We start from the raw sequence: 25170 nt of genomic DNA on the forward strand, positions 1-25170 counted from the left end.
AAAAAACCTTTTATTTTAGCTTTTAAGCTTTACATTTATTCTCCCACACACGCACGCACGCACACACACACAGACACACACACAAGTGTTCAGGTTGGGGGAGAGCCCCCTTCCTCTGCTCTCCCTCTCCTCTTATGGGGCGCGGTCACTGGGGAAGACACACAAACACAGGTTAATTCCCGTCAGGTGCAGTGATTCTGCCACTTACCTTCCCTGACTCCGACCTCCATTCACAGACCGACGCTTGACCACGCCCCTGCTGCCACATACCCCCACCGCCCGACTCAGGCCGGGGAGCCGTCCGTCCTGCAGCTGACTCCCCACCCCCTTGACGGGAGAGGAAATCCGCCACGACCATCTGCGCCCCCCGGCCTGTGGACCACCTCGAACTTAAATGGCTGGAGTGCCAGATGCCAACGGGTGATCCGCGCATTGGCATCCTTCATGAGTTGGAGCCACTGCATGGGGCGCATGGTCTGGCCAGAGGGTGAAAGGGCACCCCAGCAGGTAGTTGCGGGGGGCGAGGACCACCCACTTGATGGCGGGGCATTCCTTTTCTATGGTGCTGTACCTGCTCTCGTGCACCGACAGCTTCCGGCTGATGTACAGCACTGGACAGTCCTCCCCCTCCAACTCCTGGGACAGAACAGCCCCCAGCCCTCTGTCCGATGCATCCGTCTGCAAAACAAAGGGGAGAGAAAAGTCAGGGGAGTGTAACAGTGGCCCCCCACACAATGCAGCCTTTACCTTAGAGAAAGCCTGCTGGCATTGCTCCGTCCACTGGACCGGATCTGGTGCCCCCTTTTTAGTTAGATCAGTCAGTGTGCTGGTGTATGCTGACTCACCAAGCCCATGAGATTTTACACTTGCATATGTGATTTTCATGTATAAAAGCACCATAAAAACATCAGGGGTCGTCGGGCTTGGGTTCCACACACCCCTCTAGAGTCTTAAATTTCAGATTTTTTTTTTTTCGGAAATGTTTTTTTTCTCCGCGGCGCATGTGCTGTCAAGGCTCGGGCTGTCGAGGCCAGGGCTCTCGAGGCCAGAGCTGACAAGGCCTTTGAAATAGTGGTGCAAGTGGACAGAGAACCTACAAAAACCATCAGAAAGGGTTCTACACACCCCTGCACAGTGTTAGCCAACAGAGAATATGAATATGATTTATGAATATGATTTTTTTTTTCAGATAATCAAAATTTTTTCCCCAGCGCATGCTACCGATGCAAGTACCAATACTGAGACGTCCAAGTGTCCAATTGGTCAAAGTGGCCAGAAAAAAAAAGTGGTTCATGTTGACAGAAAACTCACAAAAAACATCATTGTCATTAAATAAATCCCAGCTCACACAAGTCGGGACGTTCAGCATACTTGCTGACCAAGTATGTACAGTGTCAGCCCAAAAATAATATTTTTTTTTTTTTACATTGTCATTTAATAAATCTAAGATCACTCAAGTTGCGAAGGTCAGCATACTTGCTGACCATACCAGGGAGAAGCTGAAGTGGCCCTGCATTACCTGCTGTGACCATCAGATGGCAATAAATCTAAGTTCACTTAAGTCGGGAAGGTCAGCACCATTGCTGACCATTCCAGGGACGAAGCTGACGTGGGCCTGCATTACCTGCTCTGACCACCAGATGGCAATAATGGGATATATTGGCCTCCAGTGAGGTTTTGCAGGCAGACTCGTGTACCAGAGAGCCCAAAACAAAGGAAGGGCCATTAAGAAGGACAAAGAGCTGTGGGGGGTTGGGTTGCAGCCTGGGTTAGGAAGTTGGGTTGCAGTTCCATGGCCTGATTAGATAAAAAATGTTGAAAAATGGAATTAAAAGATGAATCTATCCCAAAGCATCCAAACTTGGTATATGAATATTGGCCAGTATACAGGTGCTACTCAGTGGGTCCAAGTTTGGGATGCTTTCAGCAAAGTTTTGGCCACAACTGTGACTGTCTCTCTTGGCAGAGAACAGCAAACTTATGGTTAGTTCCGTGTAATCTAATGTCTTTTTATTTTCTGTATTTCCTGGTAGTCCTCTCTCTCTCAATCCTCTCTCTCTCTCTCTCTCTCTCTTTCTCTTTGATGATGATTTAGTCCTGACTTTTTTTACCATGGGCAGAAAAATGTCAAAGTCCCACAGTTCAGAAAAATGGCAAAGTCCCACAGTTCAGAAAAATGACAATGTCCCACTGCTCAGTTTTACCATGGGCATCAGGCGGAAAAATGACAAAATCCCACAGTTCAGAAAAATGGCAAAGTCCCACAGTTCAGAAAAATGACAATGTCCCACTGCTCAGTTTTACCATGGGCATCAGGCGGAAAAATGACAAAATCCCACAGCTCAGAAAAATGGCAGAGTCCCACAGTTCAGAAAAATGACAAATTCCCACAGTTCAGAAAAATGACAATGTCCCACTGCTCAGTTTTACCATGGGCATCAGGTGGAAAAATGACAAAATCCCACAGTTCAGAAAAATGGCAAAGTCCCACTGCTCAATCACACAAACCTTCTTTACTGAGCTAGGACAATAATTGTAGATCTGACTGTGGAAACAACAGTGGCGATGATAGTGATACGCGGTCACGTGGTTCCTCAGCCGCAAAAAGAAAAACAAAACAAAAACACGAGTCAGCATTTCAAATTTAAGTAACTTCATTACCAGCATGAGCAGAGATCAATTTTCAGATCTTTTTTTTGAGAATATCTAGAAGCAATTACACTGTACGGCCACACGATGTCATTAAAGTACCAACAAGCTTTTCCTGCCCTTGCACTTTGCCCTGACTGAGCAATTCTCTTCATGCTCTCGTCTCTGTGAAGGCCACTGGTAAATTGGTGAGGACAAGCCTACAACGTTTGAATAAATCCATTTGATTAAATCAGAATAGGAAATAAAGCCTCAAGGTCCGGAATACTAAAAATGAATACTGTTTCAACAGAACCTGGAGTTCGACTGGAGTTTTGTGTACAGAGTATCACAGTCATCGTCAACACAACTTCTCTGGAGTTTGCTTTCACATTTGCCAAAATGCCCGAAACAAACAAGATCCATTCATTTGTTTCTGTTCTTTTGAAACTGAGCTTTTCATCAGCCTTAAAAGACTGAAGAGAAATCACTATTTATAATAGATTTTCTAAATTATTTCATTGCGTTGCGTATTGCGGGTGCACATAATTTGGTAGGTTAAGCCAGCTTGTGCAAAACGAGTTTTGGCACAAAACAATATATATGCAGTATATTAAAAGCAAGCGCTGTTGGAGATGTTGCTTGACGGCTCACTCAGCTGAAAAGCACTTCAGGGTACCCTTCGATAGCTCAGTTGGAAGAGTGGAGGACTGTAGTTGCTTGCGATGGCCATCCTTAGTTCGCTGGTTCAAATCCGGCTCGAAGGAAGAGTTTGTTCTGCCAGAGAGTCTGATGCTATTTTAGTAATAATGATGGGGAGGTGGGGGTTAAAAAAAAAACCCACACACCCCAAGCCAAGACTTTTCCCTGACCGGGAATCTAACCCAGGCCGCGGCGGTGAGAGCGCCGAATCCTAGCCACTAGACCACCAGGGAGTGAACAGAGGCAAACGGGAATGCCCACTAGACCTCTGAGGACCAGCTCTGGCTGGGTGTAATACCTTTGAAGCGCCATGTACTGTCTGGGCAAAGTACCTCTGCGGTCCTCGAGTGGCTTGGGGCGGTACCTTTGTGAGCCTGTCGTCACGTCTGTGTCCGGTACCTTACAAGCTTCTCGTGGCCGGGGGCAGTTCCTCCGAGGCCCTCCGGTGGATGTCCCTCTGGTGCTTCTCAAGGCTGAGTGCAGTACTTTTGGCTGGGCACAGTACCTTTGGGGCATCTGCAAAAATAAGGCAAATTTTAACTTACATCTTCACAAATTATTCTCTGGGATAGGATTCTGTCGTTTTTACAAGTTTGACTGACCTTGACATCTCGCCCAATGTTATTGCAGTTTTTCTGGCAGGTTGCTCCTTTTGATGCCAGCTTATTGTGCTGATACTACAAGGAGCAAACAAATGTGAATTTAGTGATATTCATTCACCAAGGCAGGTAAATCTTGCTAAGTTGCATAACAGTTTACTACTGACTGTATGTCCTCATCTCACCCTCAAATTTGACCTTCATTTACTCAAATTCACTCTTGACTGTATGTCTGTAGCTAACGCTCAAAGAACCCAACTGGAACATTGTCATCAGGTTTTCCAAAGTTTTCTTGCATTGCAGTAGTAAGGGGTACTTTAATACAACCAAAAGGGAACGTTCTCCAAAAGCTCTCCCGAGGTTCCCACTTTACAAACGTTAGGAGAAAGTTATGAGAAAGATCCATCAACCAAAACATGCAAACAAAAACTGCCGTTATACATGCATCTAGAAATAGTTAAGGTGGGTGGAGCACAGAAGCACGGCAGGCCAGAACTGAGCTCGGAAAAAAACCTTTTATTTTAGCTTTTAAGCTTTACATTTATTCTCCCACACACGCACGCACACACAGACACACACACAAGTGTTCAGGTTGGGGGAGAGCCCCCTTCCTCTGCTCTCCCTCTCCTCTTATGGGGCGCGGTCACTGGGGAAGACACACAAACACAGGTTAATTCCCGTCAGGTGCAGTGATTCTGCCACTTACCTTCCCTGACTCCGACCTCCATTCACAGACCGACGCTTGACCACGCCCCTGCTGCCACATACCCCCACCGCCCGACTCAGGCCGGGGAGCCGTCCGTCCTGCAGCTGACTCCCCACCCCCTTGACGGGAGAGGAAATCCGCCACGACCATCTTCGCCCCCCGGCCTGTGGACCACCTCGAACTTAAATGGCTGGAGTGCCAGATGCCAACGGGTGATCCGCGCATTGGCATCCTTCATGAGTTGGAGCCACTGCATGGGGCGCATGGTCTGGCCAGAGGGTGAAAGGGCACCCCAGCAGGTAGTAGCGGGGGGCGAGGACCACCCACTTGATGGCGGGGCATTCCTTTTCTATGGTGCTGTACCTGCCCTCGCGCACCGACAGCTTCCGGCTGATGTACAGCACTGGACAGTCCTCCCCCTCCACCTCCTCGGACAGAACAGCCCCCAGCCCTCTGTCCGACGCATCCGTCTGCAAAACAAAGGGGAGAGAAAAGTCAGGGGAGTGTAACAGTGGCCCCCCACACAATGCAGCCTTTACCTTAGAGAAAGCCTGCTGGCATTGCTCCGTCCACTGGACCGGATCTGTTGCCCCCTTTTTAGTTAGATCAGTCAGTGTGCTGGTGTATGCTGACTCACCAAGCCCATGAGATTTTACACTTGCATATGTGATTTTCATGTATAAAAGCACCATAAAAACATCAGGGGTCGTCGGGCTTGGGTTCCACACACCCCTCTAGAGTCTTAAATTTCAGATTTTTTTTTTTTCGGAAATGTTTTTTTTCTCCGCGGCGCATGTGCTGTCAAGGCTCGGGCTCTCGAGGCCAGGGCTCTCGAGGCCAGAGCTGACAAGGCCTTTGAAATAGTGGTGCAAGTGGACAGAGAACCTACAAAAACCATCAGAAAGGGTTCTACACACCCCTGCACAGTGTTAGCCAACAAAGAATATGAATATGATTTATGAATATGATTTTTTTTTCAGATAATCAAAATTTTTTCCCCAGCGCATGCTACCGATGCAAGTACCAATACTGAGAAGTCCAAGTGTCCAATTGGTCAAAGTGGCCAGAAAAAAAAGTGGTTCATGTTGACAGAAAACTCACAAAAAACATCATTGTCATTAAATAAATCCCAGCACACACAAGTCGGGACGTTCAGCATACTTGCTGACCAAGTATGTACAGTGTCAGCCCAAAAATAATATTTTTTTTTTTTTACATTGTCATTTAATAAATCTAAGATCACTCAAGTTGGGAAGGTCAGCATACTTGCTGACCATACCAGGGAGAAGCTGAAGTGGCCCTGCATTACCTGCTGTGACCATCAGATGGCAATAAATCTAAGTTCACTTAAGTCGGGAAGGTCAGCACCATTGCTGACCATTCCAGGGACGAAGCTGAGGTGGGCCTGCATTACCTGCTCTGACCACCAGATGGCAATAATGGGATATATTGGCCTCCAGTGAGGTTTTGCAGGCAGACTCGTGTACCAGAGAGCCCAAAACAAAGGAAGGGCCATTAAGAAGGACAAAGAGCTGTGGGGGGTTGGGTTGCAGCCTGGGTTAGGAAGTTGGGTTGCAGTTCCATGGCCTGATTAGATAAAAAATGTTGAAAAATGGAATTAAAAGATAAATCTATCCCAAAGCATCCAAACTTGGTATATGAATATTGGCCAGTATACAGGTGCTACTCAGTGGGTCCAAGTTTGGGATGCTTTCAGCAAAGTTTTGGCCACAACTGTGACTGTCTCTCTTGGCAGAGAACAGCAAACTTATGGTTAGTTCCGTGTAATCTAATGTCTTTTTATTTTCTGTATTTCCTGGTAGTCCTCTCTCTCTCAATCCTCTCTCTCTCTCTCTCTCTCTTTGATGATGATTTAGTCCTGACTTTTTTTACCATGGGCAGAAAAATGGCAAAGTCCCACAGTTCAGAATAATGGCAAAGTCCCACAGTTCAGAAAAATGACAATGTCCCACTGCTCAGTTTTACCATGGGCATCAGGCGGAAAAATGACAAAATCCCACAGCTCAGAAAAATGGCAGAGTCCCACAGTTCAGAAAAATGACAAATTCCCACAGTTCAGAAAAATGACAATGTCCCACTGCTCAGTTTTACCATGGGCATCAGGCGGAAAAATGACAAAATCCCACAGTTCAGAAAAATGGCAAAGTCCCACTGCTCAATCAAACAAACCTTCTTTACTGAGCTAGGACAATAATTGTAGATCTGACTGTGGAAACAACAGTGGCGATGATAGTGATACGCGGTCATGTGGTTCCTCAGCCGCAAAAAGAAAAACAAAACAAAAACACGAGTCAGCATTTCAAATTTAAGTAACTTCATTACCAGCATGAGCAGAGATCAATTTTCAGATCTTTTTTTTGAGAATATCTAGAAGCAATTACACTGTACGGCCACACGATGTCATTAAAGTACCAACAAGCTTTTCCTGCCCTTGCACTTTGCCCTGACTGAGCAATTCTCTTCATGCTCTCGTCTCTGTGAAGGCCACTGGTAAATTGGTGAGGACAAGCCTACAACGTTTGAATAAATCCATTTGATTAAATCAGAATAGGAAATAAAGCCTCAAGGTCCGGAATACTAAAAATGAATACTGTTTCAACAGAACCTGGAGTTCGACTGGAGTTTTGTGTACAGAGTATCACAGTCATCGTCAACACAACTTCTCTGGAGTTTGCTTTCACATTTGCCAAAATGCCCGAAACAAACAAGATCCATTCATTTGTTTCTGTTCTTTTGAAACTGAGCTTTTCATCAGCCTTAAAAGACTGAAGAGAAATCACTATTTATAATAGATTTTCTAAATTATTTCATTGCGTTGCGTATTGCGGGTGCACATAATTTGGTAGGTTAAGCCAGCTTGTGCAAAACGAGTTTTGGCACAAAACAATATATATGCAGTATATTAAAAGCAAGCGCTGTTGGAGATGTTGCTTGACGGCTCACTCAGCCGAAAAGCACTTCAGGGTACCCTTCGATAGCTCAGTTGGAAGAGCGGAGGACTGTAGTTGCTTGCGATGGCCATCCTTAGGTCGCTGGTTCAAATCCGGCTCGAAGGAAGAGTTTGTTCTGCCAGAGAGTCTGATGCTATTTTAGTAATAATGATGGGGAGGTGGGGGTTAAAAAAAAAAACCCCCAAGCCAAGACTTTTCCCTGACCGGGAATCTAACCCAGGCCGCGGCGGTGAGAGCGCCGAATCCTAGCCACTAGACCACCAGGGAGTGAACAGAGGCAAACGGGAATGCCCACTAGACCTCTGAGGACTAGCTCTGGCTGGGTGTAATACCTTTGAGGCGCCATGTACTGTCTGGGCAAAGTACCTCTGCGGTCCTCGAGTGGCTTGGGGCGGTACCTTTGTGAGCCTGTCGTCACGTCTGTGTCCGGTACCTTACAAGCTTCTCGTGGCCGGGGGCAGTTCCTCCGAGGCCCTCCGGTGGATGTCCCTCTGGTGCTTCTCAAGGCTGAGTGCAGTACTTTTGGCTGGGCACAGTACCTTTGGGGCATCTGCAAAAATAAGGCAAATTTTAACTTACAGTGGTGCTTGAAAGTTTGTGAACCCTTTAGAATTTTCTATATTTCTGCATAAATATGACCTAAAACAACATCAGATTTTCACACAAGTCCTAAAAGTAGATAAAGAGAACCCAGTTAAACAAATGAGACAAAAATATTATACTTGGTCATTTATTTATTGAGAAAAATTATCCAATATTACATATCTGTGAGTGGCAAAAGTATGGGAACCTCTAGGATTAGCAGTTAATTTGAAGGTGAAATTAGAGTCAGGTGTTTTCAATCAATGGGATGATAATCAGGTGTGAGTGGGCACCCTGTTTTATTTAAAGAACAGGGATCTATCAAAGGCTGATCTTCACAACACACATTTGTGGAAGTGTATCATGGCACGAACAAAGGAGATTTCTGAGGACCTCAGAAAAAGCGTTTTTGATGCTCATCAGGCTGGAAAAGGTTACAAAACCATCTCTAAAGAGTTTGGACTCCACCAATCCACAGTCAGACAGATTGTGTACAAATGGAGGAAATTCAAGACCGTTGTTACCCTCCCCAGGAGTGGTCGACCAACAAAGATCACTCCAAGAGCAAGGCGTGTAATAGTCGGCGAGGTCACAAAGGACCCCAGGGTAACTTCTAAGCAACTGAAGGCCTCTCTCACATTGGCTAATGTTAATGTTCATGAGTCTACCATCAGGAGAACACTGAACAACAATGGTGTGCATGGCAGGGTTGCAAGGAGAAAGCCACTGCTCTCCAAAAAGAACATTGCTGCTCGTCTGCAGTTTGCTAAGGAGCACGTGGACAAGCCAGAAGGCTATTTGAAAAATGTTTTGTGGACGGATGAGACCAAAATAGAACTTTTTGGTTTAAATGAGAAGCGTTATGTTTGGAGAAAGGAAAACACTACATTCCAGCATAAGAACCTTATCCCATCTGTGAAACATGGTGGTGGTAGTATCATGGTTTGGGCCTGTTTTGCTGCATCTGGGCCAGGACGGCTTGCCATCATTGATGGAACAATGAATTCTGAATTATACCAGCGAATTCTAAAGGAAAATGTCAGGACACCTGTCCATGAACTGAATCTCAAGAGAAGGTGGGTCATGCAGCAAGACAACGACCCTAAGCACACAAGTCGTTCTACCAAAGAATGGTTAAAGAAGAATAAAGTTAATGTTTTGGAATGGCCAAGTCAAAGTCCTGACCTTGACCCAATTGAAGTGTTGTGGAAGGACCTGAACCGAGCAGTTCATGTGAGGAAACCCACCAACATCCCAGAGTTGAAGCTGTTCTGTATGGAGGAATGAGCTAAAATTCCTCCAAGCTGGTGTGCAGGACTGATCAACAGTTACCGCAAACGTTGAGTTGCAGTTATTGCTGCACAAGGGGGTCACACCAGATACTGAAAGCAAAGGTTCACATACTTTTGCCACTCACAGATATGTAATATTAGATCATTTTCCTCAATAAATAAATGACCAAGTAGAATATTTTTGCCTCATTTGTTTAACTGGGTTCTCTTTATCTACTTTTACGACTCGTGGGAAAATCTGATGATGTTTTAGGTCATATTTATGCAGAAATATAGAAAATTCTAACAGGTTCACAAACTTTCAAGCACCACTGTACATCTTCACAAATTATTCTCTGGGATAGGAATCTGTCGTTTTTACAAGTTTGACTGACCTTGACATCTCGCCCAATGTTATTGCAGTTTTTCTGGCAGGTTGCTCCTTTTGATGCCAGCTTATTGTGCTGATACTACAAGGAGCAAACAAATGTGAATTTAGTGATATTCATTCACCAAGGCAGGAAACTCTTGCTAAGTTGCATAACAGTTTACTACTGACTGTATGTCCTCATCTCACCCTCAAATTTGACCTTCATTTACTCAAATTCACTCTTGACTGTATGTCTGTAGCTAACGCTCAAAGAACCCAACTGGAACATTGTCATCAGGTTTTCCAAAGTTTTCTTGCATTGCAGTAGTAAGGGGTACTTTAATACAACCAAAAGGGAACGTTCTCCAAAAGCTCTCCCGAGGTTCCCACTTTACAAACGTTAGGAGAAAGTTATGAGAAAGATCCATCAACCAAAACATGCAAACAAAAACTGCCGTTATACATGCATCTAGAAATAGTTAAGGTGGGTGGAGCACAGAAGCACGGCAGGCCAGAACTGAGCTCGGAAAAAAACCTTTTATTTTAGTTTTTAAGCTTTACATTTATTCTCCCACACACGCACGCACGCACACACACACAGACACACACACAAGTGTTCAGGTTGGGGGAGAGCCCCCTTCCTCTGCTCTCCCTCTCCTCTTATGGGGCGCGGTCACTGGGGAAGACACACAAACACAGGTTAATTCCCGTCAGGTGAAGTGATTCTGCCACTTACCTTCCCTGACTCCGACCTCCATTCACAGACCGACGCTTGACCACGCCCCTGCTGCCACATACCCCCACCGCCCGACTCAGGCCGGGGAGCCGTCCGTCCTGCAGCTGACTCCCCACCCCCTTGACAGGAGAGGAAATCCGCCACGACCATCTGCGCCCCCCGGCCTGTGGACCACCTCGAACTTAAATGGCTGGAGTGCCAGATGCCAACGGGTGATCCGCGCATTGGCATCCTTCATGAGTTGGAGCCACTGCATGGGGCGCATGGTCTGGCCAGAGGGTGAAATGGCACCGCAGCAGGTAGTAGCGGGGGGCGAGGACCACCCACTTGATGGCGGGGCATTCCTATTCTATGGTGCTGTACCTGCCCTCGCGCACCGACAGCTTCTGGCTGATGTACAGCACTGGACAGTCCTCCCCCTCCACCTCCTGGGACAGAACAGCCCCCAGCCCTCTGTCCGACGCATCCGTCTGCAAAACAAAGGGGAGAGAAAAGTCAGGGGAGTGTAACAGTGGCCCCCCACACAATGCAGCCTTTACCTTAGAGAAAGCCTGCTGGCATTGCTCCGTCCACTGGACCGGATCTGGTGCCCCCTTTTTAGTTACATCAGTCAGTGTGCTGGTGTATGCTGACTCACCAAGCCCATGAGATTTTACACATGCATATGTGATTTTCATGTATAAAAGCACCATAAAAACATCAGGGGTCGTCGGGCTTGGGTTCCACACACCCCTCTAGAGTCTTAAATTTCAGATTTTTTTTTTCGGAAATGTTTTTTTTCTCCGCGGCGCATGTGCTGTCAAGGCTCGGGCTCTCGAGGCCAGGGCTCTCGAGGCCAGAGCTGACAAGGCCTTTGAAATAGTGGTGCAAGTGGACAGAGAACCTACAAAAACCATCAGAAAGGGTTCTACACACCCCTGCACAGTGTTAGCCAACAAAGAATATGAATATGATTTATGAATATGATTTTTTTTTCAGATAATCAAAATTTTTTCCCCAGCGCATGCTACCGATGCAAGTACCAATACTGAGAAGTCCAAGTGTCCAATTGGTCAAAGTGGCCAGAAAAAAAAGTGGTTCATGTTGACAGAAAACTCACAAAAAACATCATTGTCATTAAATAAATCCCAGCTCACACAAGTCGGGACGTTCAGCATACTTGCTGACCAAGTATGTACAGTGTCAGCCCAAAAATAATAAGATTTTTTTTTTTTTTACATTGTCATTTAATAAATCTAAGATCACTCAAGTTGGGAAGGTCAGCATACTTGCTGACCATACCAGGGAGAAGCTGAAGTGGCCCTGCATTACCTGCTGTGACCATCAGATGGCAATAAATCTAAGTTCACTTAAGTCGGGAAGGTCAGCACCATTGCTGACCATTCCAGGGACGAAGCTGAGGTGGGCCTGCATTACCTGCTCTGACCACCAGATGGCAATAATGGGATATATTGGCCTCCAGTGAGGTTTTGCAGGCAGCCTCGTGTACCAGAGAGCCCAAAACAAAGGAAGGGCCATTAAGAAGGACAAAGAGCTGTGGGGGGTTGGGTTGCAGCCTGGGTTAGGAAGTTGGGTTGCAGTTCCATGGCCTGATTAGATAAAAAATGTTGAAAAATGGAATTAAAAGATAAATCTATCCCAAAGCATCCAAACTTGGTATATGAATATTGGCCAGTATACAGGTGCTACTCAGTGGGTCCAAGTTTGGGATGCTTTCAGCAAAGTTTTGGCCACAACTGTGACTGTCTCTCTTGGCAGAGAACAGCAAACTTATGGTTAGTTCCGTGTAATCTAATGTCTTTTTATTTTCTGTATTTCCTGGTAGTCCTCTCTCTCTCAATCCTCTCTCTCTCTCTCTCTCTCTCTTTGATGATGATTTTGTCCTGACTTTTTTTACCATGGGCAGAAAAATGGCAAAGTCCCACAGTTCAGAAAAATGACAATGTCCCACTGCTCAGTTTTACCATGGGCATCAGGCGGAAAAATGACAAAATCCCACAGCTCAGAAAAATGGCAGAGTCCCACAGTTCAGAAAAATGACAAATTCCCACAGTTCAGAAAAATGACAATGTCCCACTGCTCAGTTTTACCATGGGCATCAGGCGGAAAAATGACAAAATCCCACAGTTCAGAAAAATGGCAAAGTCCCACTGCTCAATCAAACAAACCTTCTTTACTGAGCTAGGACAATAATTGTAGATCTGACTGTGGAAACAACAGTGGCGATGATAGTGATACGCGGTCACGTGGTTCCTCAGCCACAAAAAGAAAAACAAAACAAAAACACGAGTCAGCATTTCAAATTTAAGTAACTTCATTACCAGCATGAGCAGAGATCAATTTTCAGATCTTTTTTTTGAGAATATCTAGAAGCAATTACACTGTACGGCCAAACGATGTCATTAAAGTACCAACAAGCTTTTCCTGCCCTTGCACTTTGCCCTGACTGAGCAATTCTCTTCATGCTCTCGTCTCTGTGAAGGCCACTGGTAAATTGGTGAGGACAAGCCTACAACATTTGAATAAATCCATTTGATTAAATCAGAATAGGAAATAAAGCCTCAAGGTCCGGAATACTAAAAATGAATACTGTTTCAATAGAACCTGGAGTTTGACTGGAGTTTTGTGTACAGAGTATCACAGTCATCGTCAACACAACTTCTCTGGAGTTTGCTTTCACATTTGCCAAAATGCCCGAAACAAACAAGATCCATTCATTTGTTTCTGTTCTTTTGAAACTGAGCTTTTCATCAGCCTTAAAAGACTGAAGAGAAATCACTATTTATAATAGATTTTCTAAATTATTTCATTGCGTTGCGTATTGCGGGTGCACATAATTTGGTAGGTTAAGCCAGCTTGTGCAAAACGAGTTTTGGCACAAAACAATATATATGCAGTATATTAAAAGCAAGCGCTGTTGGAGATGTTGCTTGACGGCTCACTCAGCCGAAAAGCACTTCAGGGTACCCTTCGATAGCTCAGTTGGAAGAGCGGAGGACTGTAGTTGCTTGCGATGGCCATCCTTAGGTCGCTGGTTAGAATCCGGCTCGAAGGAAGAGTTTGTTCTGCCAGTGAGTCTGATGCTATTTTAGTAATAATGATGGGGAGGTGGGGGTTAAAAAAAAAAACCACACACCCCAAGCCAAGACTTTTCCCTGACCGGGAATCTAACCCAGGCCGCGGCGGTGAGAGCGCCGAATCCTAGCCACTAGACCACCAGGGAGTGCACAGAGGCAAACGGGAATGCCCACTAGACCTCTGAGGACCAGCTCTGGCTGGGTGTAATACCTTTGAGGCACCATGTACTGTCTGGGCAAAGTACCTCTGCGGTCCTCGAGTGGCTTGGGGCGGTACCTTTGTGAGCCTGTCATCACGTCTGTGTCCGGTACCTTACAAGCTTCTCGTGGCCGGGGGCAGTTCCTCCGAGGCCCTCCGGTGGATGTCCCTCTGGTGCTTCTCAAGGCTGAGTGCAGTACTTTTGGCTGGGCACAGTACCTTTGGGGCATCTGCAAAAATAAGGCAAATTTTAACTTACATCTTCACAAATTATTCTCTGGGATAGGATTCTGTCGTTTTTACAAGTTTGACTGACCTTGACATCTCACCCAATGTTATTGCAGTTTTTCTGGCAGGTTGCTCCTTTTGATGCCAGCTTATTGTGCTGATACTACAAGGCGCAAACAAATGTGAATTTAGTGATATTCATTCACCAAGGCAGGTAACTCTTGCTAAGTTGCATAACAGTTTACTACTGACTGTATGTCCTCATCTCACCCTGAAATTTGACCTTCATTTACTCAAATTCACTCTTGACTGTATGTCTGTAGCTAACGCTCAAAGAACCCAACTGGAACATTGTCATCAGGTTTTCCAAAGTTTTCTTGCATTGCAGTAGTAAGGGGTACTTTAATACAACCAAAAGGGAACGTTCTCCAAAAGCTCTCCCGAGGTTCCCACTTTACAAACGTTAGGAGAAAGTTAGGAGAAAGATCCATCAACCAAAACATGCAAACAAAAACTGCCGTTATACATGCATCTAGAAATAGTTAAGGTGGGTGGAGCACAGAAGCACGGCAGGCCAGAACTGAGCTCGGAAAAAAACCTTTTATTTTAGCTTTTAAGCTTTACATTTATTCTCCCACACACGCACGCACACACACACAGACACACACACAAGTGTTCAGGTAGGGGGAGAGCCCCCTTCCTCTGCTCTCCCTCTCCTCTTATGGGGCGCGGTCACTGGGGAAGACACACAAACACAGGTTAATTCCCGTCAGGTGCAGTGATTCTGCCACTTACCTTCCCTGTCTCCGACCTCCATTCACAGACCGACGCTTGACCACGCCCCTGCTGCCACATACCCCCACCGCCCGACTCAGGCCGGGGAGCCGTCCGTCCTGCAGCTGACTTCCCACCCCCTTGACGGGAGAGGAAATCCGCCACGACCATCTGCGCCCCCCGGCCTGTGGACCACCTCGAACTTAAATGGCTGGAGTGCCAGATGCCAACGGGTGATCCGCGCATTGGCATCCTTCATGAGTTGGAGCCACTGCATGGGGCGCATGGTCTGGCCAGAGGGTGAAAGGGCACCGCAGCAGGTAGTAGCGGGGGGCGAGGACCACCCACTTGATGGCGGGGCATTCCTTTTCTATGGTGCTGTACCTGCCCTCGCGCACCGACAGCTTCCGGCTGATGTACAGCACTGGACAGTCCTCCCCCTCCACCTCCTGGGACAGAACAGCCCCCAGCCCTCTGTCCGACGCATCCGTCTGCAAAACAAAGGGGAGAGAAAAGTCAGGGGAGTGTAACAGTGGCCCCCCACACAATGCAGCCTTTACCTTAGAGAAAGCCTGCTGGCATTGCTCCGTCCACTGGACCGGATCTGGTGCCCCCTTTTTAGTTAGATCAGTCAGGGTGCTGGTGTATGCTGACTCACCAAGCCCATGAGATTTTACACTTGCATATGTGATTTTCATGTATAAAAGCACCATAAAAACATCAGGGGTCGTCGGGCTTGGGTTCCACACACCCCTCTAGAGTCTTAAATTTCAGATTTTTTTTTTCGGAAATGTTTTTTTTCCGAAAAGTTGGTGGAGAAGTTCTGCCTCAAGTGGAGGAGTTTAAGTATCTCGGGATCTTGTTCACGAGTGAGGGAAGGATGGAGCGTGAGATCGACAGGCGGATCGGTGCAGCCTCCGCAGTGATGCGGTCGCTTTACCGGTCCGTTGTGGTGAAGAAGGAGCTGAGCCAAAAGGCAAAGCTCTCAATTTACCGGTCGATCTACTTTCCGACTCTCACCTATGGTCATGAGCTTTGGGTAATGACCGAAAGGACAAGATCGCGGATACAAGCGGCCGAAATGAGTTTCCTTCGCAGGGTGGCTGGGCGCTCCCTTAGAGATAGGGTGAGAAGCACAGTCACTCGGGAGGAGCTCGGAGTAGAGCCGCTGCTGCTCCACATCGAGAGGAATCAGCTGAGGTGGCTCGGGCATCTTTTTCGGATGCCTCCTTGACGCCTCCCTGGGGAGGTTTTCCAGGCATGTCCCCCCGGGAGGAGGCCCCGGGGAAGACCCAGGACACGCTGGAGGGACTATGTCTCTCGGCTGGCCTGGGAACGCCTCGGTGTTCTTCCCGAGGAGCTGGCCGAGGTGTCTGGGGAAAGGGAAGTTTGGGCTTCCCTGCTTAGACTGCTGCCTCCGCAACCCGGTCCCGGATAAAGCGGAAGAAGACGAGACGAGATGTTTTTTTTCTCCGTGGCGCATGTGCTGTCAAGGCTCGGGCTCTCGAGGCCAGGGCTCTCGAGGACAGAGCTGACAAGGCCTTTGAAATAGTGGTGCAAGTGGACAGAGAACCTACAAAAACCATCAGAAAGGGTTCTACACACCCCTGCACAGTGTTAGCCAACAAAGAATATGAATATGATTTATGAATATTTTTTTTTTTTTCAGATAATCAAAATTTTTTCCCAGCGCATGCTACCGATGCAAGTACCAATACTGAGAAGTCCAAGTGTCCAATTGGTCAAAGTGGCCAGAAAAAAAAAGTGGTTCATGTTGACAGAAAACTCACAAAAAACATCATTGTCATTAAATAAATCCCAGCTCACACAAGTCAGGACGTTCAGCATACTTGCTGACCAAGTATGTACAGTGTCAGCCCAAAAATAATAAGATTTTTTTTTTTTTTACATTGTCATTTAATAAATCTAAGATCACTCAAGTTGGGAAGGTCAGCATACTTGCTGACCATACCAGGGAGAAGCTGAAGTGGCCCTGCATTACCTGCTGTGACCATCAGATGGCAATAAATCTAAGTTCACTTAAGTCGGGAAGGTCAGCACCATTACTGACCATTCCTGGGACGAAGCTGAGGTGGGCCTGCATTACCTGCTCTAACCACCAGATGGCAATAATGGGATATATTGGCCTCCAGTGAGGTTTTGCAGGCAGACTCGTGTACCAGAGAGCCCAAAACAAAGGAAGGGCCATTAAGAAGGACAAAGAGCTGTGGGGGGTTGGGTTGCAGCCTGGGTTAGGAAGTTGGGTTGCAGTTCCATGGCCTGATTAGATAAAAAATGTTGAAAAATGGAATTAAAAGATAAATCTATCCCAAAGCATCCAAACTTGGTATATGAATATTGGCCAGTATACAGGTGCTACTCAGTGGGTCCAAGTTTGGGATGCTTTCAGCAAAGTTTTGGCCACAACTGTGACTGTCTCTCTTGGCAGAGAACAGCAAACTTATGGTTAGTTCCATGTAATCTAATGTCTTTTTATTTTCTGTATTTCCTGGTAGTCCTCTCTCTCTCAATCCTCTCTCTCTCTCTCTCTCTCTCTCTTTGATGATGATTTAGTCCTGAATTTTTTTACCATGGGCAGAAAAATGGCAAAGTCCCACTGCTCAGTTTTACCATGGGCATCAGTTGGAAAAATGACAAAATCCCACAGTTCAGAAAAATGGCAAAGTCCCACAGTTCAGAAAAATGACAATGTCCCAATGCTCAGTTTTACCATGGTCATCAGGCGGAAAAATGACAAAATCCCACAGTTCAGAAAAATGACAATGTCCCACTGCTCAGTTTTACCATGGGCATCAGTTGGAAAAATGACAAAATCCCACAGTTCAGAAAAATGGCAAAGTCCCACAGTTCAGAAAAATGACAATGTCCCAATGCTCAGTTTTACCATGGTCATCAGGCGGAAAAATGACAAAATCCCACAGTTCAGAAAAATGACAATGTCCCACTGCTCAGTTTTACCATGGGCATCAGGTGGAAAAATGGCAAAGTCCCACAGTTCAGAAAAATGACAATGTCCCACTGCTCAGTTTTACCATGGGCATCAGGTGGAAAAATGACAAAGTCCCACAGTTCAGAAAAATGGCAAAGTCCCACAGTTCAGAAAAATGACAAATTCCCACTGCTCAGTTTTACCATGGGCATCAGGCGGAAAAATGACAAAATCCCACAGTTCAGAAAAATGGCAGAGTCCCACTGTTCAGAAAAATGACAAATTCCCACAGTTCAGAAAAATGACAATGTCCCAATGCTCAGTTTTACCATGGGCATCAGGCGGAAAAATGACAAAATCCCACAGTTCAGAAAAATGACAAAGTCCCACTGCTCAATCACACAAACCTTCTTTACTGAGCTAGGACAATAATTGTAGATCTGACTGTGGAAACAACAGTGGCGATGATAGTGATATGTGGTCACGTGGTTCCTCAGCCGCAAAAAGAAAAACAAAACAAAAACACGAGTCAGCATTTCAAATTTAAGTAACTTCATTACCAGCATGAGCAGAGATCAATTTTCAGATCTTTTTTTTGAGAATATCTAGAAGCAATTACACTGTACGGCCACACGATGTCATTAAAGTACCAACAAGCTTTTCCTGCCCTTGCACTTTGCCCTGACTGAGCAATTCTCTTCATGCTCTCGTCTCTGTGAAGGCCACTGGTAAATTGGTGAGGACAAGCCTACAACGTTTGAATAAATCCATTTGATTAAATCAGAATAGGAAATAAAGCCTCAAGGTCCGGAATACTAAAAATGAATACTGTTTCAATAGAACCTGGAGTTCGACTGGAGTTTTGTGTACAGAGTATCACAGTCATCGTCAACACAACTTCTCTGGAGTTTGCTTTCACATTTGCCAAAATGCCCGAAACAAACAAGATCCATTCATTTGTTTCTGTTCTTTTGAAACTGAGCTTTTCATCAGCCTTAAAAGACTGAAGAGAAATCACTATTTATAATAGATTTTCTAAATTATTTCATTGCGTTGCGTATTGCGGGTGCAAATAATTTGGTAGGTTAAGCCAGCTTGTGCAAAACGAGTTTTGGCACAAAACAATATATATGCAGTATATTAAAAGCAAGCGCTGTTGGAGATGTTGCTTGACGGCTCACTCAGCAGAAAAGCACTTCAGGGTACCCTTCGATAGCTCAGTTGGAAGAGCGGAGGACTGTAGTTGCTTGCGATGGCCATCCTTAGGTCGCTGGTTAGAATCCGGCTCGAAGGAAGAGTTTGTTCTGCCAGAGAGTCTGATGCTATTTTAGTAATAATGATGGGGAGGTGGGGGTTAAAAAAAAAACCACACACCCCAAGCCAAGACTTCTCCCTGACCGGGAATCGAACCCAGGCCGCGGCGGTGAGAGCGCCGAATCCTAGGCACTAGACCACCAGGGAGTGAACAGAAGCAAACGGGAATGCCCACAAGACCTCTGAGGACCAGCTCTGGCTGGGTGTAATACCTTTGAGGCGCCATGTACTGTCTGGGCAAAGTACCTCTGCGGTCCTCGAGTGGCTTGGGGTGGTACCTTTGTGAGCCTGTCGTCACGTCTGTGTCCGGTACCTTACAAGCTTCTCGTGGCCGGGGGCAGTTCGTCCGAGGCCCTCCGGTGGATGTCCCTCTGGTGCTTCTCAAGGCTGAGTGCAGTACTTTTGGCTGGGCACAGTACCTTTGGGGCATCTGCAAAAATAAGGCAAATTTTAACTTACATCTTCACAAATTATTCTCTGGGATAGGATTCTGTCGTTTTCACAAGTTTGACTGACCTTGACATCTCGCCCAATGTTATTGCAGTTTTTCTGGCAGGTTGCTCCTTTTGATGCCAGCTTATTGTGCTGATACTACAAGGAGCAAACAAATGTGAATTTAGTGATATTCATTCACCAAGGCAGGTAACTCTTGCTAAGTTGCATAACAGTTTACTACTGACTGTATGTCCTCATCTCACCCTCAAATTTGACCTTCATTTACTCAAATTCACTCTTGACTGTATGTCTGTAGCTAACGCTCAAAGAACCCAACTGGAACATTGTCATCAGGTTTTCCAAAGTTTTCTTGCATTGCAGTAGTAAGGGGTACTTTAATACAACCAAAAGGGAACGTTCTCCAAAAGCTCTCCCGAGGTTCCCACTTTACAAACGTTAGGAGAAAGTTAGGAGAAAGATCCATCAACCAAAACATGCAAACAAAAACTGCCGTTAGACATGCATCTAGAAATAGTTAAGGTGGGTGGAGCACAGAAGCACGGCAGGCCAGAACTGAGCTCGGAAAAAAACCTTTTATTTTAGCTTTTAAGCTTTACATTTATTCTCCCACACACGCACGCACGCACAAACAGACACACACACAAGTGTTCAGGTTGGGGGAGAGCCCCCTTCCTCTGCTCTCCCTCTCCTCTTATGGGGCGCGGTCACTGGGGAAGACACACAAACACAGGTTAATTCCCGTCAGGTGCAGTGATTCTGCCACTTACCTTCCCTGACTCCGACCTCCATTCACAGACCGACGCTTGACCACGCCCCTGCTGCCACATACCCCCACCGCCCGACTCAGGCCGGGGAGCCGTCCGTCCTGCAGCTGACTCCCCACCCCCTTGATGGGAGAGGAAATCCGCCACGACCATCTGCGCCCCCCGGCCTGTGGACCACCTCGAACTTAAATGGCTGGAGTGCCAGATGCCAACGGGTGATCCGCGCATTGGCATCCTTCATGAGTTGGAGCCACTGCATGGGGCGCATGGTCTGGCCAGAGGGTGAAAGGGCACCCCAGCAGGTAGTAGCGGGGGGCGAGGACCACCCACTTGATGGCGGGGCATTCCTTTTCTATGGTGCTGTACCTGCCCTCGCGCACCGACAGCTTCCGGCTGATGTACAGCACTGGACAGTCCTCCCCCTCCACCTCCTGGGACAGAACAGCCCCCAGCCCTCTGTCCGACGCATCCGTCTGCAAAACAAAGGGGAGAGAAAAGTCAGGGGAGTGTAACAGTGGCCCCCCACACAATGCAGCCTTTACCTTAGAGAAAGCCTGCTGGCATTGCTCCGTCCACTGGACCGGATCTGGTGCCCCCTTTTTAGTTAGATCAGTCAGTGTGCTGGTGTATGCTGACTCACCAAGCCCATGAGATTTTACACTTGCATATGTGATTTTCATGTATAAAAGCACCATAAAAACATCAGGGGTCGTCGGGCTTGGGTTCCACACACCCCTCTAGAGTCTTAAATTTCAGATTTTTTTTTTCGGAAATGTTTTTTTTCTCCGCGGCGCATGTGCTGTCAAGGCTCGGGCTCTCGAGGCCAGGGCTCTCGAGGCCAGAGCTGACAAGGCCTTTGAAATAGTGGTGCAAGTGGACAGAGAACCTACAAAAACCATCAGAAAGGGTTCTACACACCCCTGCACAGTGTTAGCCAACAAAGAATATGAATATGATTTATGAATATGATTTTTTTTTTCAGATAATCAAAATTTTTTCCCAGCGCATGCTACCGATGCAAGTACCAATACTGAGAAGTTCAAGTGTCCAATTGGTCAAAGTGGCCAGAAAAAAAAGTGGTTCATGTTGACAGAAAACATCATTGTCATTAAATAAATCCCAGCTCACACAAGTCGGGACGTTCAGCATACTTGCTGACCAAGTATGTACAGTGTCAGCCCAAAAATAATAAGATTTTTTTTTTTTTTACATTGTCATTTAATAAATCTAAGATCACTCAAGTTGGGAAGGTCAGCATACTTGCTGACCATACCAGGGAGAAGCTGAAGTGGCGCTGCATTACCTGCTGTGACCATCAGATGGCAATAAATCTAAGTTCACTTAAGTCGGGAAGGTCAGCACCATTGCTGACCATTCCAGGGACGAAGCTGAGGTGGGCCTGCATTACCTGCTCTGACCACCAGATGGCAATAATGGGATATATTGGCCTCCAGTGAGGTTTTGCAGGCAGACTCGTGTACCAGAGAGCCCAAAACAAAGGAGGGCCATTAAGAAGGACAAAGAGCTGTGGGGGGTTGGGTTGCAGCCTGAGTTAGGAAGTTGGGTTGCAGTTCCATGGCCTGATTAGATAAAAAATGTTGAAAAATGGAATTAAAAGATAAATCTATCCCAAAGCATCCAAACTTGGTATATGAATATTGGCCAGTATACAGGTGCTACTCAGTGGGTCCAAGTTTGGGAAGCTTTCAGCAAAGTTTTGGCCACAACTGTGACTGTCTCTCTTGGCAGAGAACAGCAAACTTATGGTTAGTTCCGTGTAATCTAATGTCTTTTTATTTTCTGTATTTCCTGGTAGTCCTCTCTCTCTCAATCCTCTCTCTCTCTCTCTCTCTCTCTCTCTCTCTCTCTTTGATGATGATTTAGTCCAGACTTTTTTACCATGGGCAGAAAAATGGCAAAGTCCCACAGTTCAGAAAAATGACAATGTCCCACTGCTCAGTTTTACCATGGGCATCAGGTGGAAAAATGACAAAATCCCACAGTTCAGAAAAATGGCAAAGTCCCACAGTTCAGAAAAATGGCAAAGTTCCACAGTTCAGAAAAATGAGAATGTCCCACTGCTCAGTTTTACCATGGGCATCAGGCGGAAAAATGACAAAATCCCACAGTTCAGAAAAATGGCAGAGTCCCACAGTTCAGAAAAATGACAAATTCCCACAGTTCAGAAAAATAACAATGTCCCACTGCTCAGTTTTACAATGGGCATCAGGCGGAAAAATGACAAAATCCCACAGTTCAGAAAAATGGCAAAGTCCCACTGCTCAATCACACAAACCTTCTTTACTGAGCTAGGACAATAATTGTAGATCTGACTGTGGAAACAACAGTGGCCATGATAGTGATACGCGGTCACGTGGTTCCTCAGCCCCAAAAAGAAAAACAAAACAAAAACACGAGTCAGCATTTCAAATTTAAGTAACTTCATTACCAGCATGAGCAGAGATCAATTTTCAGATCTTTTTTTTGAGAATATCTAGAAGCAATTACACTGTACGGCCACATGATGTCATTAAAGTACCAACAAGCTTTTCCTGCCCTTGCACTTTGCCCTGACTGAGCAATTCTCTTCATGCTCTCGTCTCTGTGAAGGCCACTGGTAAATTGGTGAGGACAAGCCTACAACGTTTGAATAAATCCATTTGATTAAATCAGAATAGGAAATAAAGCCTCAAGGTCCGGAATACTAAAAATGAATACTGTTTCAATAGAACCTGGAGTTCGACTGGAGTTTTGTGTACAGAGTATCACAGTCATCATCAACACAACTTCTCTGGAGTTTGCTTTCACATTTGCCAAAATGCCCGAAACAAACAAGATCCATTCATTTGTTTCTGTTCTTTTGAAACTGAGCTTTTCATCAGCCTTAAAAGACTGAAGAGAAATCACTATTTATAATAGATTTTCTAAATTATTTCATTGCTTTGCGTATTGCGGGTGCACATAATTTGGTAGGTTAAGCCAGCTTGTGCAAAACGAGTTTTGGCACAAAACAATATATATGCAGTATATTAAAAGCAAGCGCTGTTGGAGATGTTGCTTGACGGCTCACTCAGCAGAAAAGCACTTCAGGGTACCCTTCGATAGCTCATTTGGAAGAGCGGAGGACTGTAGTTGCTTGCGATGGCCATCCTTAGGTCGCTGGTTAGAATCTGGCTCGAAGGAAGAGTTTGTTCTGCCAGAGAGTCTGATGCTATTTTAGTAATAATGATGGGGAGGTGGGGGTTAAAAAAAAAACCACACACCCCAAGCCAAGACTTTTCCCTGACCGGGAATCGAACCCAGGCCACGGCGGTGAGAGTGCCGAATCCTAGCCACTAGACCACCAGGGAGTGAACAGAGGCAAACGGGAATGCCCACTAGACCTCTGAGGACCAGCTCTGGCTGGGTGTAATACCTTTGAGGCGCCATGTACTGTCTGGGCAAAGTACCTCTGCGGTCCTCGAGTGGCTTGGGGCGGTACCTTTGTGAGCCTGTCGTCACGTCTGTGTCCGGTACCTTACAAGCTTCTCGTGGCCGGGGGCAGTTCCTCCGAGGCCCTCCGGTGGATGTCCCTCTGGTGCTTCTCAAGGCTGAGTGCAGTACTTTTGGCTGGGCACAGTACCTTTGGGGCATCTGCAAAAATAAGGCAAATTTTAACTTACATCTTCACAAATTATTCTCTGGGATAGGATTCTGTCGTTTTTACAAGTTTGACTGACCTTGACATCTCGCCCAATGTTATTGCAGTTTTTCTGGCAGGTTGCTCCTTTTAATGCCAGCTTATTGTGCTGATACTACAAGGAGCAAACAAATGTGAATTTAGTGATATTCATTCACCAAGGCAGGTAACTCTTGCTAAGTTGCATAACAGTTTACTACTGACTGTATGTCCTCATCTCACCCTGAAATTTGACCTTCATTTACTCAAATTCACTCTTGACTGTATGTCTGTAGCTAACGCTCAAAGAACCCAACTGGAACATTGTCATCAGGTTTTCCAAAGTTTTCTTGCATTGCAGTAGTAAGGGGTACTTTAATACAACCAAAAGGGAACGTTCTCCAAAAGCTCTCCCGAGGTTCCCACTTTACAAACGTTAGGAGAAAGTTAGGAGAAAGATCCATCAACCAAAACATGCAAACAAAAACTGCCGTTATACATGCATCTAGAAATAGTTAAGGTGGGTGGAGCACAGAAGCACGGCAGGCCAGAACTGAGCTCGGAAAAAAACCTTTTATTTTAGCTTTTAAGCTTTACATTTATTCTCCCACACACGCACGCACGCACGCACACACAGACACACACACAATTGTTCAGGTTGGGGGAGAGCCCCCTTCCTCTGCTCTCCCTCTCCTCTTATGGGGCGCGGTCACTGGGGAAGACACACAAACACAGGTTAATTCCCGTCAGGTGCAGTGATTCTGCCACTTACCTTCCCTGACTCCGACCTCCATTCACAGACCGACGCTTGACCACGCCCCTGCTGCCACATACCCCCACCGCCCGACTCAGGCCGGGGAGCCGTCCGTCCTGCAGCTGACTCCCCACCCCCTTGATGGGAGAGGAAATCCGCCACGACCATCTGCGCCCCCCGGCCTGTGGACCACCTCGAACTTAAATGGCTGGAGTGCCAGATACCAACGGGTGATCCGCGCATTGGCATCCTTCATGAGTTGGAGCCACTGCATGGGGCGCATGGTCTGGCCAGAGGGTGAAAGGGCACCCCAGCAGGTAGTAGCGGGGGGCGAGGACCACCCACTTGATGGCGGGGCATTCCTTTTCTATGGTGCTGTACCTGCCCTCGCACACCGACAGCTTCCGGCTGATGTACAGCACTGGACAGT

General features: G+C 46.3%; 8 non-coding genes across 8 annotated transcripts; 4 read left to right on the forward strand and 4 right to left on the reverse strand.

Moving 5' to 3' along the window:
• Nucleotides 1–3307: 3307 nt before the first annotated feature.
• On the forward strand, nucleotides 3308–3395 carry trnay-gua (transfer RNA tyrosine (anticodon GUA)). The gene is given in 2 exon segments: nucleotides 3308–3344; nucleotides 3360–3395. It is a non-coding gene; the product is annotated as a tRNA-Tyr (tRNA).
• Nucleotides 3396–3491: 96 nt separating this feature from the next.
• Nucleotides 3492–3563, reverse strand: trnae-cuc (transfer RNA glutamic acid (anticodon CUC)). The gene has a single exon. It is a non-coding gene; the product is annotated as a tRNA-Glu (tRNA).
• Nucleotides 3564–7624: 4061 nt separating this feature from the next.
• trnay-gua (transfer RNA tyrosine (anticodon GUA)) lies at nucleotides 7625–7712 on the forward strand. The gene is given in 2 exon segments: nucleotides 7625–7661; nucleotides 7677–7712. It is a non-coding gene; the product is annotated as a tRNA-Tyr (tRNA).
• A 90-nt stretch (nucleotides 7713–7802) lies between these two features.
• Nucleotides 7803–7874, reverse strand: trnae-cuc (transfer RNA glutamic acid (anticodon CUC)). The gene has a single exon. It is a non-coding gene; the product is annotated as a tRNA-Glu (tRNA).
• Nucleotides 7875–13533: 5659 nt separating this feature from the next.
• Nucleotides 13534–13621, forward strand: trnay-gua (transfer RNA tyrosine (anticodon GUA)). The gene is given in 2 exon segments: nucleotides 13534–13570; nucleotides 13586–13621. It is a non-coding gene; the product is annotated as a tRNA-Tyr (tRNA).
• Nucleotides 13622–13717: 96 nt separating this feature from the next.
• On the reverse strand, nucleotides 13718–13789 carry trnae-cuc (transfer RNA glutamic acid (anticodon CUC)). Its single transcript has one exon. It is a non-coding gene; the product is annotated as a tRNA-Glu (tRNA).
• A 5211-nt stretch (nucleotides 13790–19000) lies between these two features.
• Nucleotides 19001–19088, forward strand: trnay-gua (transfer RNA tyrosine (anticodon GUA)). The gene is given in 2 exon segments: nucleotides 19001–19037; nucleotides 19053–19088. It is a non-coding gene; the product is annotated as a tRNA-Tyr (tRNA).
• A 4518-nt stretch (nucleotides 19089–23606) lies between these two features.
• Nucleotides 23607–23678, reverse strand: trnae-cuc (transfer RNA glutamic acid (anticodon CUC)). Its single transcript has one exon. It is a non-coding gene; the product is annotated as a tRNA-Glu (tRNA).
• Nucleotides 23679–25170: the final 1492 nt, after the last annotated feature.

This window comes from Neoarius graeffei, chromosome 17, assembly GCF_027579695.1.
Source record: "Neoarius graeffei isolate fNeoGra1 chromosome 17, fNeoGra1.pri, whole genome shotgun sequence".
Lineage (NCBI taxonomy): Eukaryota > Metazoa > Chordata > Actinopteri > Siluriformes > Ariidae > Neoarius > Neoarius graeffei.